Raw genomic sequence first — 12412 nt, 5'->3', positions numbered from 1 at the left:
CAAGTGGAGAAACTAGAGTGAGCAAGTTACACAGAGGCATGAAATAACATGGTGTGTTCAGGGATCTGTGGGTAATTTTATAGGAAACTTGAGAGGGTGTTGGTATGCCTCTTGCAGTGAAAGAGACTGTGAAAGACAGAGAGCATGTATCACTTTAGGGAATTTAAACTGTATCATAAAAGTGCCATTGGGTCTTCAGAGAGTTCTGTTTAGAATAATGTGATCATTTAGGTACTGTAGAAAGATGATGCTGGCAGCCGTGTACAGGAGGGGTTGACATGGGGACAGACCAGTTCTAGGATCAGTGTATTTGCTAAGTGGGCTGAGTAGGGTCCAGGGAGATCCAGCTCTGAGATAGGACTTGGAAGGCTTTTTTTTTTTTTTTTTTTGCACAAAAAGCTTTTTATCACAAAACTTTCAAACGTACAGAAAAAAAAACCCATATGCCCAACTTAGACCCGACAATTGGTAACATTGTACCACGTGTACTTCCTCTCTCCCTCACCCTCTGTCTCCCCTCTCTCTCCATCTTCCTATGGAAGTATTTTAGAGTAAGTTACATCCCTCAAATATTTAAGCCTCTCTCCAAAGTAAGGACATCTGGGGAAAGATGTTCAGGGGATACAATCAGGAAAGTTTAGGATTTGGGGGTAGAGATAATAGGTTCTGTTACATCTAGTAAGCAGTGCCACACACACACAAAAGCTTGGTTTATAATGACTCATTTGTGCTTCTGTAGTATTTCCCCTCCTCTCTTTTTGATACCTTTGGAAGATGGAAAAATGGTAAATGCTAGTCAATTTTAAATGGAAACTTAAAACCTTTTAGTCAGAAAAAAACTCAAATACAGTAGTAGACAGTGGGCATTATTCTTGGCCGAGGCAATAGTCCATGCCAGGCCTCTCCATGGAAGGAAATAGAAGGTGATTAGAGAGGGGCTGAGCAGCCTTCTCCCACAAGGAGGGAGAAGGGCCAGGCCCTCAAACCAGGTGAAGGCCCAGATCGGTGGATGTTTGTGTGAGAAAAGTGTGCATGGAGCACGGGTGTGATCCAACCCACGTGTGTTGCAGAGAGTGATCAGGAGGCAAGCTGACTGGCACCAGCATCGGTGGCAGTGGGGAAAGCAGGAAGCCGGAAACGCAAAGGGTGCTGGACGTGGATGCCAGTCCTTAAGTATCTTTAATTAGTAGGGAATTTGCCTGCCGTACCTTTGGTCTAGGAGGTGTTGTACATTATGATCAGTGAGATTAGGAAGTCTTCCTCCTCTGGGCGGGACAGCTAGGAAGGGGATGAGGCGTGTAAATATCATGTATGATGTTGTCATAGCTATAACTGGTAGAGAGTCCAGGGTTCACTCATTCCTTCCACAGATGTCTGTGGAGCCAGCTCTTAACCGCAAACACTGTGTGAGGACAGTAGTGAGCAACAGACACACGGAGCAACACGGATAGAAGTCCCTGCCCTCTTGTCGCTTATACGTGAGTAGGAAAGACAACGGTGGGCAAGATAAATGAAATCTACATCACAGGTTGTGATGGGCACTAAGAAGAAACATTAGATAGGGGGTGGGGCGTGTGTGTGGAGATTTTAGAAAGGGAGGCCAAGGGGGACTCCACTGAGGTGCCATTAGGGGAAAGACCCGTGAAACTCGAACCGCTTGAGCGACGTCCGTGTACACAGGGTGTTGCATTTGCCGTTTTTTTGTGTGAGTCTATCTCCTCTCAAGAATGTGCGAATAGGAGGGGTGCCTTCATGGCTCAAGGTTAAGCGTCCGACTTTGATTTTTGACTCTGGTTCCGATCTCATGGTTCATGAGTTCGAGCCCCACACTGGGTTCTCTGCTGTCGGTGCAGAGCCTCTTTGAACCCTCTGTCTCCCTCTCTCTCACTCTCTGCTTCTCTCGTCCTCTCAAAAATAAACATTAAAAAAAATGTGTAAATAGGAGGTGACTGACAGCTGGCTTCCATGTGGTATTTAACTTTTTTTCTTTTCCTGTTCCTGCACTGTTTCTTCAGTCAGACTTTTCAGTCAGAGCCTTTCAATTCTAAGATTTCTTTTTTTTTTTTTTAATTTATTTCTTGGAGAGAGAGAGAGCGCGAGAGACAGCGTGAATACGGGAGGGTTAGAGAGAGAGGGAGACACAGACTCTGAAACAGGCTCCAGGCTCCGAGCTGGCAGTCAGTACAGAGCCCGACGTGGGGCTCGAACCCACGAACTGCGAGATCATGACCTAAACGAAAGTCGGACGCCCAACCGACTAAGCCCCTCAATCCTAAGATTTCTTGATGTAAATAAACTGCAAAGTGAGTTTTCTCATTATCGCATTGTATCTTTCCAGAGTGTTCGGTGTAAGAAGGGGTGTCTGAGTTCTCTCCAAGGCTTCGCTGAGTTCCGTGAAAGTTCTCTTGTGTCAACGTTTCCCATGGTTTTGAACAATGACTGGCATGTTACTTTTCTTGGCAACTTAATTTTTGTTCCATCTTCACAGGAAACTTTGGAAATGGTAACTTTTTCCCTTTTCCATTCATTTGTTTCACTCTGGAAATGAAAATAATCCTTTTCAGAGCTGTGACACCCGAATTAGAGATTTACAAAGTAGCTCTCAGGAACTAATGCTAATGAAGTTTAAATATTGATGTAGTTGAAGAAAATAGCATTAAAAGGTATATGGACAATGAAATGCTCTTAAAAGCTCCCCTTGGGTATAACAGGTTCCAAGCATGAAATTCTCTACCGTGTTATACACGCAGGGCCAATGCAGAACAGATTCTCTTTGAGTTAATATAGCATTCACAATTTTTCTCTATAACATAAGAATAGGGTTTTGAATTCTTCTTTAAGGGACTTATTCCCATTCATTTTCAGCTTTGGAAACTGTTAAAGTAAATGAGTATGTTATGAACATAAACTCCTATGCAAGAAAGTGGAGATTTCTTTTAAGAGTGTAGGGACAGACCACCATGGACAAAAACCTAACTTAATATAAAGTTGTGGGACGCCTGGGTGGCTCAGTTCGTTAAGTGTCTGACTCCAGCTCAGGTCATGATCTTGGGTTCTTGAGTTCCAGCCCTGCCTTGGGTTCTGTGCTGACAGCTCAGAGCCTGGAGCCTGTGTTGGATTCTGTGTCTCCCTCTCTCTCTCTCTCTGCCCCTTACCTGCTCACACTTTGTCTCTCTCTTTCTTTCAAAAAAAAAAAATAAATAAACATTGGGGCACCTGGGTGGCTCAGTTGGTTAAGCGTCTGACTTCGGCTCAGGTCATGATCTCACCGTGCGTGGGTTCAAGCCCCACGTCGGGCTCTGTGCTGACAGCTAGCTCAGAGCGTGGAGCCTGCTTCAGATTCTGTGTCTCCCTCTCTCTCTGACCCTCCCCTGTTTATGGTGTTTCTCTCTCTCTCTCAGAAATAAAAAAATAAAAATAAAAAAAATAAACATAAAAAAACACCCCTAACTTAATATAAAGTTTTTTGTATTATACGTGAATATTATTTTGGATTGCATATTTTCTTTTATCACTAACTGTGATAGCTTTAACAAATACTGTGTATTACGTTTAGTTTATCTCTTTAGCGCTGTCTCTAATTTGAAAATAACAGTTAACCTTTAGAGGCACCTGGGTGGCTCAGTCAGTTAAGTGTCCGACTTTTGATTTCAGCTCAGGTCATGATCTCCTAGTTTGTGACATCGAGCCCCATGTAGGGTTCTTTGCTGACAGAATCCCCTGGTTGGGATCCTCTCCCTCAGTCTCTCTCTGCCCCTCCCCTGCTGACACTGTCTCTCTCTCTCTCTCTCTCTCTCTCAAAAAATAATAAACTTAAAACAATTAACATTGGTATAAATATTTTACATATAAGAATTGATTCTTGGAAAGCTCATTTTTTATAGTTATGTTTTAGGGCCCGAGAAACTGACAAAACTAGACAACTTGCAGGATTACTGTTGTCAAGTTAGTAAACACATGAAATCACGTTTATAAATATCCAGATTCATTGCAGATGTTTTTAGAAGACCAGATTTTGGGGAGCTATTTTGTGAAACTGTACAGTATTAATTAGTACCTAGTAAATAACAGTGTAAGTACTTAAACTGAATGATTTATATTACTTAAAAATTATGTATTGATTTTTGCAAATGACCAGTGTGTCAGGGTGGGTTAGGCTGTGCTTTAGCAGCAAACAACAGCGGATGTTCGTCTCTTGCTCATACTGTCTGTCCCTTACACATTGGTGGGGCACTCAGCTCCATGCCATCCCCTGTCAGCACTTGAGCTGATGAAGGTGCCTTTCTGTTGAACTTTGGACAGCTTGACGAAGAGGAGATACAGGAATCTCACCGGGGCTCTTAAGTGTCATGTCCTCCTGGAAGCAACAGACCCTGATGCTTTCTTTTTATTAGTCAAGGCAAGTCAGAAGACGTCAACTTCAAGGAGATGGGGAAACATCCCTTCTCATCCCAGGTCACCGGAGTGGGGAGTCCCAGCAGTATTGGGGGGTAGGCACCAGTGTCTAACCACAGTTGGACAAAATTCCAAAATAAATGAGTGTTGTTGACTACGTTACCTACTCTGGCATAGCGATTGGGCTGTCCTTTATAATTGGTAGGGATGGTTAAAACCATTTATTGTACCCTAGTTTACAGTCTGATCCTTTGGTATCCATGACTCCTGTCTGACACAGTGTTTATTTGTGAATTTAATTATGACAGTGATTTCTGTGTTTCAGCCTTGAGTTCCAAGACTGCCATGCAGGCTCCTCTGGGAAGGCTTGTATTTGAGGGGGTTGCTTGTTGCTAGAATTAAGCTTTTCCACCTCTGATAATCTCTGGATTATTGGGCAACTGTTCCGGCTACAGTTAGTTGTAGTGATTTCATTTCTTCCTTAGTCTGCAAGTGTTGCACTCATTTTTTTTTTTTTTTTTTTATTGTGGTAAAGTGCATAACATAAAATTTACCCTGGTAACTGTTTTTAAGTGTACAGTTCAGGGATAGTAAGTATATTGACATTGTTGTGTAACAGACCTCCAGAACCTTCTTATATGGCAAGACTTAAACTCTGGACACATTAAACAACTCTCTATTTCTCCTACTTTCTAGCCCCTGGCAACCACCATTCTGTTTTCTGTTTCTAGGAGTTTGGCTACTTTAGATACCTTATATAAGTGCCATCACACAGTTTTCTTTTCCTGGCTGGCTTATTTCACTTCGTATAATGTCCTCAAGTTTCACTCACGTTGTAACATGTGACAGGATTTCCTTCTTTAAGGTGAATAACATTCCACTGTGTGTGAGTGTGTAAGTGCGTGTGTGTGTGTGTGTGTGTGTGTGTGTACACCCCATTTTGCTATTCATCTATTTTTTAAAAATTTTTTTTTAATGTTTTATTTATTTCTAGGAGAGAGAGAGAGACAGCATGAGCAGGGGAGGGTCAGAGAGAGAGGGAGTCACAGACTCTGAAACAGGCTCCAGGCTCTGAGCTGGCAGTCAGCACAGAGCCCGACGTGGGGTTCGAACCCACGAACCGCGAGATCATGACCCAAGTGAAAGTCGGACGTTTAACCGACTAAGCCACCCAGGCGCCCCTTGCTATTCATCTATTGACGAGTATTTGATTTGCTTTAACCTCTTGGCTGTTGTTAATGCTGCAATGAACATGGATTTGCACATGTCTCTTTGAAATCCTCCTTTTAGTTCGTTTGGGAATATAAGCAGAAGGGGTTGTGCTGGGTTATGTGGTAATTCCATTTCTAATTTTTTGAGGACCTTTCATACTGTTTTCTGTAGTGGCTGCACCATTATAAATTCCCACCAATGGTGTACAGTGTTTCAGTTTCTCTACATTATTCCCAATAGATTGTTTTTTTTTTTTTAATAGTAAATGGGTTTGTTTGTTTTTTTTATAGTAAATGGGTGTAGTGATATCTCTCTGTGATTTTGACTGGCACTTTCTTTAATGATGTTGAACATCTTTTCATGTGCTCATTGGAGAAATGTCTGTTCAAGTACTTTGCTCATGTATTTATTTTTGTGGAATTGTGGGAGCTTTTTATATATTCTGGATATTAACCGCTTATCAGACAGATGATGTGCAAGTATATTTTTTCATTCTGTAGGTTGTCTTTTCACTCTCTTGTTTACTTGATTTCCCAGAAGTTTTTCAAGTTTTCTGTAGTTCCATTTATTTATTTTTACCTTTGTTTCCTGTGCTTTTGGTGTCATATTCAAGACATCATTACAATTCAATGCTATGAAGCTTTTTTCCTGTTTTAGTTTTATTAAAAATTTTTTTTTGGTAACTTTTGCTTATTTTAGAGAGAGACAGAGTGCAAGCATGGGAGGAACACAGAGAGAGGGAGACAGAGAATCTGAAACAGGCTCCAGGCTCCAAGCTGTCAGCATAGAGCCCGACATGGTGCTTGAACTCATGAAACTGTGAGATCATGACCTAAGCCGAAGTCGGACACTTAACTGACTGAGCCCCTTCCATGTTTTATTTTTAAGAGTTTTATAGTTTTAGGTCTTATATTTAAGTTTTTATTTTGTGTTAATTTTATGTATGATGTATGGTAAGTGTCCAATGTAATTCTTTTGCATGTGGCTATTCAGTTTTGACAACACCACTTGTTGAAGAGATTTCCCTGTTGAATGGTCTGGCACCTTGGTTGAAGGTTATTTGCCTACATGCCTGAGAGTTTTTTTCTGGGTTCTCCATTCTGTTTCATTGGTCTATATGTCTGTCTTTATGCCAGTACCACACTGTTTTGATTACTGGAGCTTTGTAATAATGTTTCAGAATCAGAAATTGTGAGCATTGAACTTTTTTCTTCTTTTTCAGTATTGTTTTGGGCTTTCAGAGTTCCCTGAGATCCCCCCAATTTTAGGGTAGTTTTTCTATTTCCCCAAAAATGTCATTAGGATTCCTTGGTAAGGATTGTAATGAATCTGTAGATCATTCAGGCAGTTGGAGATTTTAACACTTTTAGGTTTTCTAATCAAGTGAACACAGATGTTTTTCCATTTTTTTTGCATCCTCTTTAATTTCTTTTGGCAGTTTTTCAGTCTTACAAGTCTTTCAACATTCCTGGTTGAGTTTATTCCTGAGTATCTCCTCCTTTTTGATGTTATTGTGAATGTGATTAGTTTCTTAATTTTCTTTTTGGATTGCTTGTGGTTTGTGTTTGAAAACTCAGTTGGTGTGTGTGTGTGTGTGTGTGTGTGTGTGTGTGTGTATTTTGTATCCTGCCACTTTGCTGAATTTGTTTAATACTAATAATCTTTTGTCTGCATTTGGAATCTTTTGGGGTTTCTGCATATAAGATCATGTAATGTCATCCGTGAACAGAGATAATTTTCCTTCTTCCTTCCTAATCATTATGCTGCCTTTAATTTATTTTGGCCAAATTGCAAAGTGTTATGGCATCTAGTACCATGTCAAATAGAAGTTGCATGAGTGGGCATTAAAGCTTTGTTCATCTTAGAGGAAAAGCTTTCAGTCTCTGATTATTGAGTATGATGTTAGCTGTGAACTTTCTGTATATGGCCTTTATTATGTTGGCCCACTGGTCGTTTAAGTGTGTATTGCTTAATTTGCACATATTTGTGGACTTTTATTTTTCCTTCTGTTTTTGATTTCTGCTTTCATTCCATTGAGGTCAGAAAAGATACTTGGTATGAGTTCAGACTTCTTAAATTTGTAAGACTTGTTTTGTGGTCTAACATGTGGTCTGTCCCGGAAAATGTTCCATGTGTACTAGAGAAAAATGTGTATTTTGTTGTTGAACAGAGTGTTCTATATAGGACTTGGAGGTGCTTTTGGTCCATAGTATTGTTCAAGTCCTTTCTTTCCTCGTTGACTTTCTGTCTGGTTCTTTCTATTGAAGGAATGACACTGAAGTCTGCTATTACTGTTGATGTCTATTTCACCTTTCAGCTCTGTCAGTGTTTGCTTCATATATTTAGGAGTCCTGCTGTCGGGTATACATATTTATAACTGTCATAGCTTCTTGGTGAATTGACTGTTTTATTATTATATAATGTCTGACTGTGTATTTCATTACAGTTTTTGACATAGTCTATTTTGTCACTTAGTATGGCCACCCTGCTGTCTTTCGGTTAGTATTTGCATGGGGATATCTTTTTCTCATCCTTTCACTTTCAACCTGTTTCCTTAGACCTAAAGTGAGTCTCTGGTAGATAGCATATAGTTGGTCTCAATCCATTCAATCATTCGATTATGTCTTTTGATTAGAGTTTAGTCCATTTACATTTAAAGTAATTACTGATAAAAGAGGGTTTTTATTCCCATTGTCTTAATTGTTTTCTGCATGTCTTGTAACTTTTTTGTCCTTCTTTTCCTTTATTCCTGCCTTTTCTTTGTGTTTTAGTTTTTTTATAGTCACTTTGATTCCCTTTTTATTGACTTTTGTGTATATTCTATAGATATTGTCTTTGTAGTTTTTATGGGAATTACATAAAACATCTTCTAGTTTTAACAGTCTGTTTTTTTTAAAGTTTTATTTAAGTAATCTCTCCACCTAATTTGGGGCTCAAAGTCCTGACCCTGAGATCAAGAGTTATATGCTCTTCAGCTGAGCCAGCCAGGTGCCCCTTTAACAATCTATTTTAAACTGATAACTTTAGGGGCACCTGGGTGGCTCAGTTGGTTAAGCATCTGACTTCGGCTCAGGTCATGATCTCACAGTTTATGGGTATGAGCCCCACATTGGACTCTGTGCTGACAGCTTGGATCCTGGAGCCTGCTTCAGATTCTGTGTCTCCCTCTCTCTCTCTGACCCTTCCCCATTCATGATCTGTTTCTCTCTGGCTCAATAATAAATACACATTTAAAAAATTAAAAAAAAAAAAAAGAAACGGATTGCATATAAAAAGATTGCATATAAAAAGATTGCATATAAAAAGAAACTTAATTGCATATAAAAATTCTACTTCTTTATGTCTCTGTCCCTCTTTCCCCACTATGTGTTATTGATGTCACAAATTGCACCTTTCTATATTGTGTCTTTTAACATAGATTTATACTTTAATGCTTTTGCCTTTTAAATTCTACACAAGAATTGAAAGCGATTTATGCACCAACATTACAATACCATAGAATTCTATATTTGACCACATGTTACCAGGGAGCTTTATATTTTCATATGGTTTTGTGTTGTTTAGTGTCTTTTATTTTCTTTTTTTTCAACTTGAAAGCCTCCCTTCAGTATTTTTTTGTGGGGTGATTAACTCCTTGAGCTTTTGTTTATTGGGAAAGCCTTTATTATTTACATTTATTCATTTTTGAGAGACAGAAACAGAGTATGAGTGGAGGAGGGGCAGAGAGAGAGGGAGATACAGAATCAGAAGCAGGCTCTAGGCTCTGAGCTGTCAGCACAGAGCCTGACACTGGGCTTGAACCTGTGAGCTGTGAGATCATGACCTGAGCTGAAGTCGGATGCTCAACTGATTGAGCCACCGAGGTGCCCCTTCTCTGAGAAAGTCTTAATTTCTTTTTCACTTTTAAAGGATAACCTTTACAGTTAATAGTATTCTTGGTTGGTGGTTCTTTTCTTTCAGTATGTTGAATATATCATACCACTGTCTTCTGACCTGCAAAATTTCTGCAGAGACATCGACTTTTAATCAATGGAAGTTCCCTTTTGTGGGATGAGTCTCTTTTCTCTTGCTGCTTTCAAGATTTTTTTTTTCTGTGACTCTTCAGTTTAATTATAATTTATCTCAGTGTGGGTCTCTTTGCATTTACCCTAATTGGCATTCATTTGGCTTCTTGAATTTATATGTCCACTTCTTGCCTCAAATTTGGGAAATTTTCAGCCGTTATTTCTTTAAAGAAGCTCTCTGCTGCCTTCTCACTTCTCCTTCTGGGTCTCCCATAATGCATATAAAGTCTTATTATGGTGCCCTGTATGGACATCGGCTCTCTTTACTTCCCTTCTTTTTTTTTTTAATTCCTCTGACTCAGTAATTTCACATGATGTTTACTAGTTTGCTGATTTTTTTCTTTTTTTGTTCTGCTTGATCAAGTCTGAAGTTGGATCTGTCTAGTGAATTTTTCAGTTTATTCTTCAGTTCCAAAGTTCATTTACCTTTTTTTTTTTTTTTAAAGTTTCTTTGTGTTCATATTCTTATTTTGCTCATGCATTGTTTCCCATATTTCACTTAGGCATCTATTTGTGTTGTCTTTCAGCTCATTGAGCATCTTTAGAGTGATTATTTTAAACTATTTGTCAGGTAATTGATATCCATTAGAATTCTTTCAAGGTGTGGGCTTAGGGCAAGTTGCTTAAAATTCAGTTTCTTCCTCTGTAGAATGATAATAGTGCTTCCATTATAGGATTATAGGAATTATAGTTACCTTAATTATAAGAATTAAATGAAACCGTGCATATTGAGTTTTTAATCTCCTGTCAGGGAAATTGTATGCACTCAAAGTCACTAACATTATACACACACACATATTTACATATTTTTACTTTATATATTTAAATATAAACATATATATAACTTAAGTTGGTACCTTACTGGTTTCCCAAGGTCTCATACCTTGTAAGCTGTGCATATAGTAAATGGTAGAATCAGGACACTGGTCTCTCAACAAAGCCTGTATTTTCATTATAGGATGTCTAAAAGTTTGCTAGATTAGAGGAAATGAGAAATAGATGAAATTGAAGTTGAAAGTGTTAATAAAGCTGTCATCTGTTGGCTGGCTGCTACTGGTTAGTTGTTTTACTTATGTCATTGCATTTAGTCTCTTTCATGAAATAGCCCGGTCAAGGCCAGTAGTCAGTGCTGCAGAGCAGGTCTGTCTCATTTCAAACTCTGTGCTCTCATTTGGCTGTGCTTTCTCCCCAGGAGTAAACTCATGAGCTTATTCTGACCTTGCAGGGAAAGGGGGCTCTTGGAGGAATGGTCACATGTAGAAGTACTTATGAATAAGGTTCATTATGCAGTTCTTTTCTTGTTTATTTTTCAGGGGGCAGGGGGAGGAAGGAGAGGGAGGGGCAGGGAGAGAGGGAGACACAGAATTCGAAGCAGGCTCCAGTCTCTGAGCTGTCAGCACAGAGCCCGACACAAACCTGAAACAGAGTCAGACGCTTCACCCACTGAGCCACCCAGGTGCCCCTCTTCAGTTTTTAAGGACACATGATGGTATGGTTTCCATCCTAAGTGGGATTCTAACTGGGGTGACTTAAACCCAAGAAAAATAGAAAATTGTATTGATGTATTTTAATTATCAACAATGATTACAAGATTGATTCCCCTCCCTCCCCCCCATAGAGAAGACTTAAGGGAAAGCGGGTGGAATGCTGGGATGGATCTGGAAATGAGAATTGGTCAAGGACCATAGAAAGTTCCCATTCTCCCCTGCCCCCGACAATTAGAGGAAAGTGCTAAAACACAGAGGGAAAAAAAGTGGGTCTTTGATGGCTAATGGTATAATCTTGAAGACTATCCATGACTCTTTATTTTTTATTATTTAAAAAAAATTTTTTTTTAATGTTTTATTTCTAGGAGAGAGAGAGAGAGACAGCATGAGCAGGGGAGGGTCAGAGAGAGAGGGAGACACAGACTCTGAAACAGGCTCCAGGCTCTGAGCTGGCAGTCAGCACAGAGCCTGACGTGNCTGAAACAGGCTCCAGGCTCTGAGCTGGCAGTCAGCACAGAGCCTGACGTGGGGCTCGAACCCACAAACCGCGAGATCATGACCTAAGCGAAAGTCCCACGCTTAACCGACTAAGCCACCCAGGCACCCCTATCCATGACTCTTTAGTGGTGGATGATAGGACATAAATATAACGAGAAAAAAAAAGGCATCCTCCGCGCAAAAGCGTCCCACTGTAAGAGGTGGGGGATGTGCACAGCTCCAGAAACGCTGCTGGTGTACTTGAGAACGATCCGAGGGAAAACACTGGGCCATGATGCACTAACTTGCTGTAGATGGTTTGCAGAGTCTGGAGTGAATTTATTGCTTGTGAGTGTCAGTTCACTCATTACACCTGCGCTTCCAGATGGGGGCGGGGCAGGAATTGAGTGAGCCTGTGTGACACTGTGTGCCTTCTGGCGGAGGCCCCTGACCAGGGCCAGCCCCGCCATGTGCTTAATGCCCCCTTTGGGCAAGCGGGCCAGTGCTCCTTGTGGACTTTCCTGGTAGCCTTAAAGCCTGGTGTCTTGGCCTGGGGATTCTAAAGCAGCTTTTCTCCTCTTTTAAGCCTAAAGTTTTATAGGATTTTTTTTCAGTGGGATTCTACTTTTTCTGTTGCTCTGGTATTTATGGAAAGGAGATAATGTGAAGCTTGTGTTAGATAATAATGGAACCCTCTTGAGTTTGTAAAATGCAGGGTGTTTTTAATTTTTTTATAATTTTTTCCTTTTCCTAGAGAGCTAAGAAAAAGGGTTTTGT

The sequence above is a fragment of the Hyaena hyaena genome, unplaced genomic scaffold, assembly GCF_003009895.1.
Source record: "Hyaena hyaena isolate Hyena2069 unplaced genomic scaffold, ASM300989v1 scaffold_498, whole genome shotgun sequence".
NCBI classification, from domain to species: domain Eukaryota; kingdom Metazoa; phylum Chordata; class Mammalia; order Carnivora; family Hyaenidae; genus Hyaena; species Hyaena hyaena.
This window is presented reverse-complemented; position numbering follows the sequence as displayed.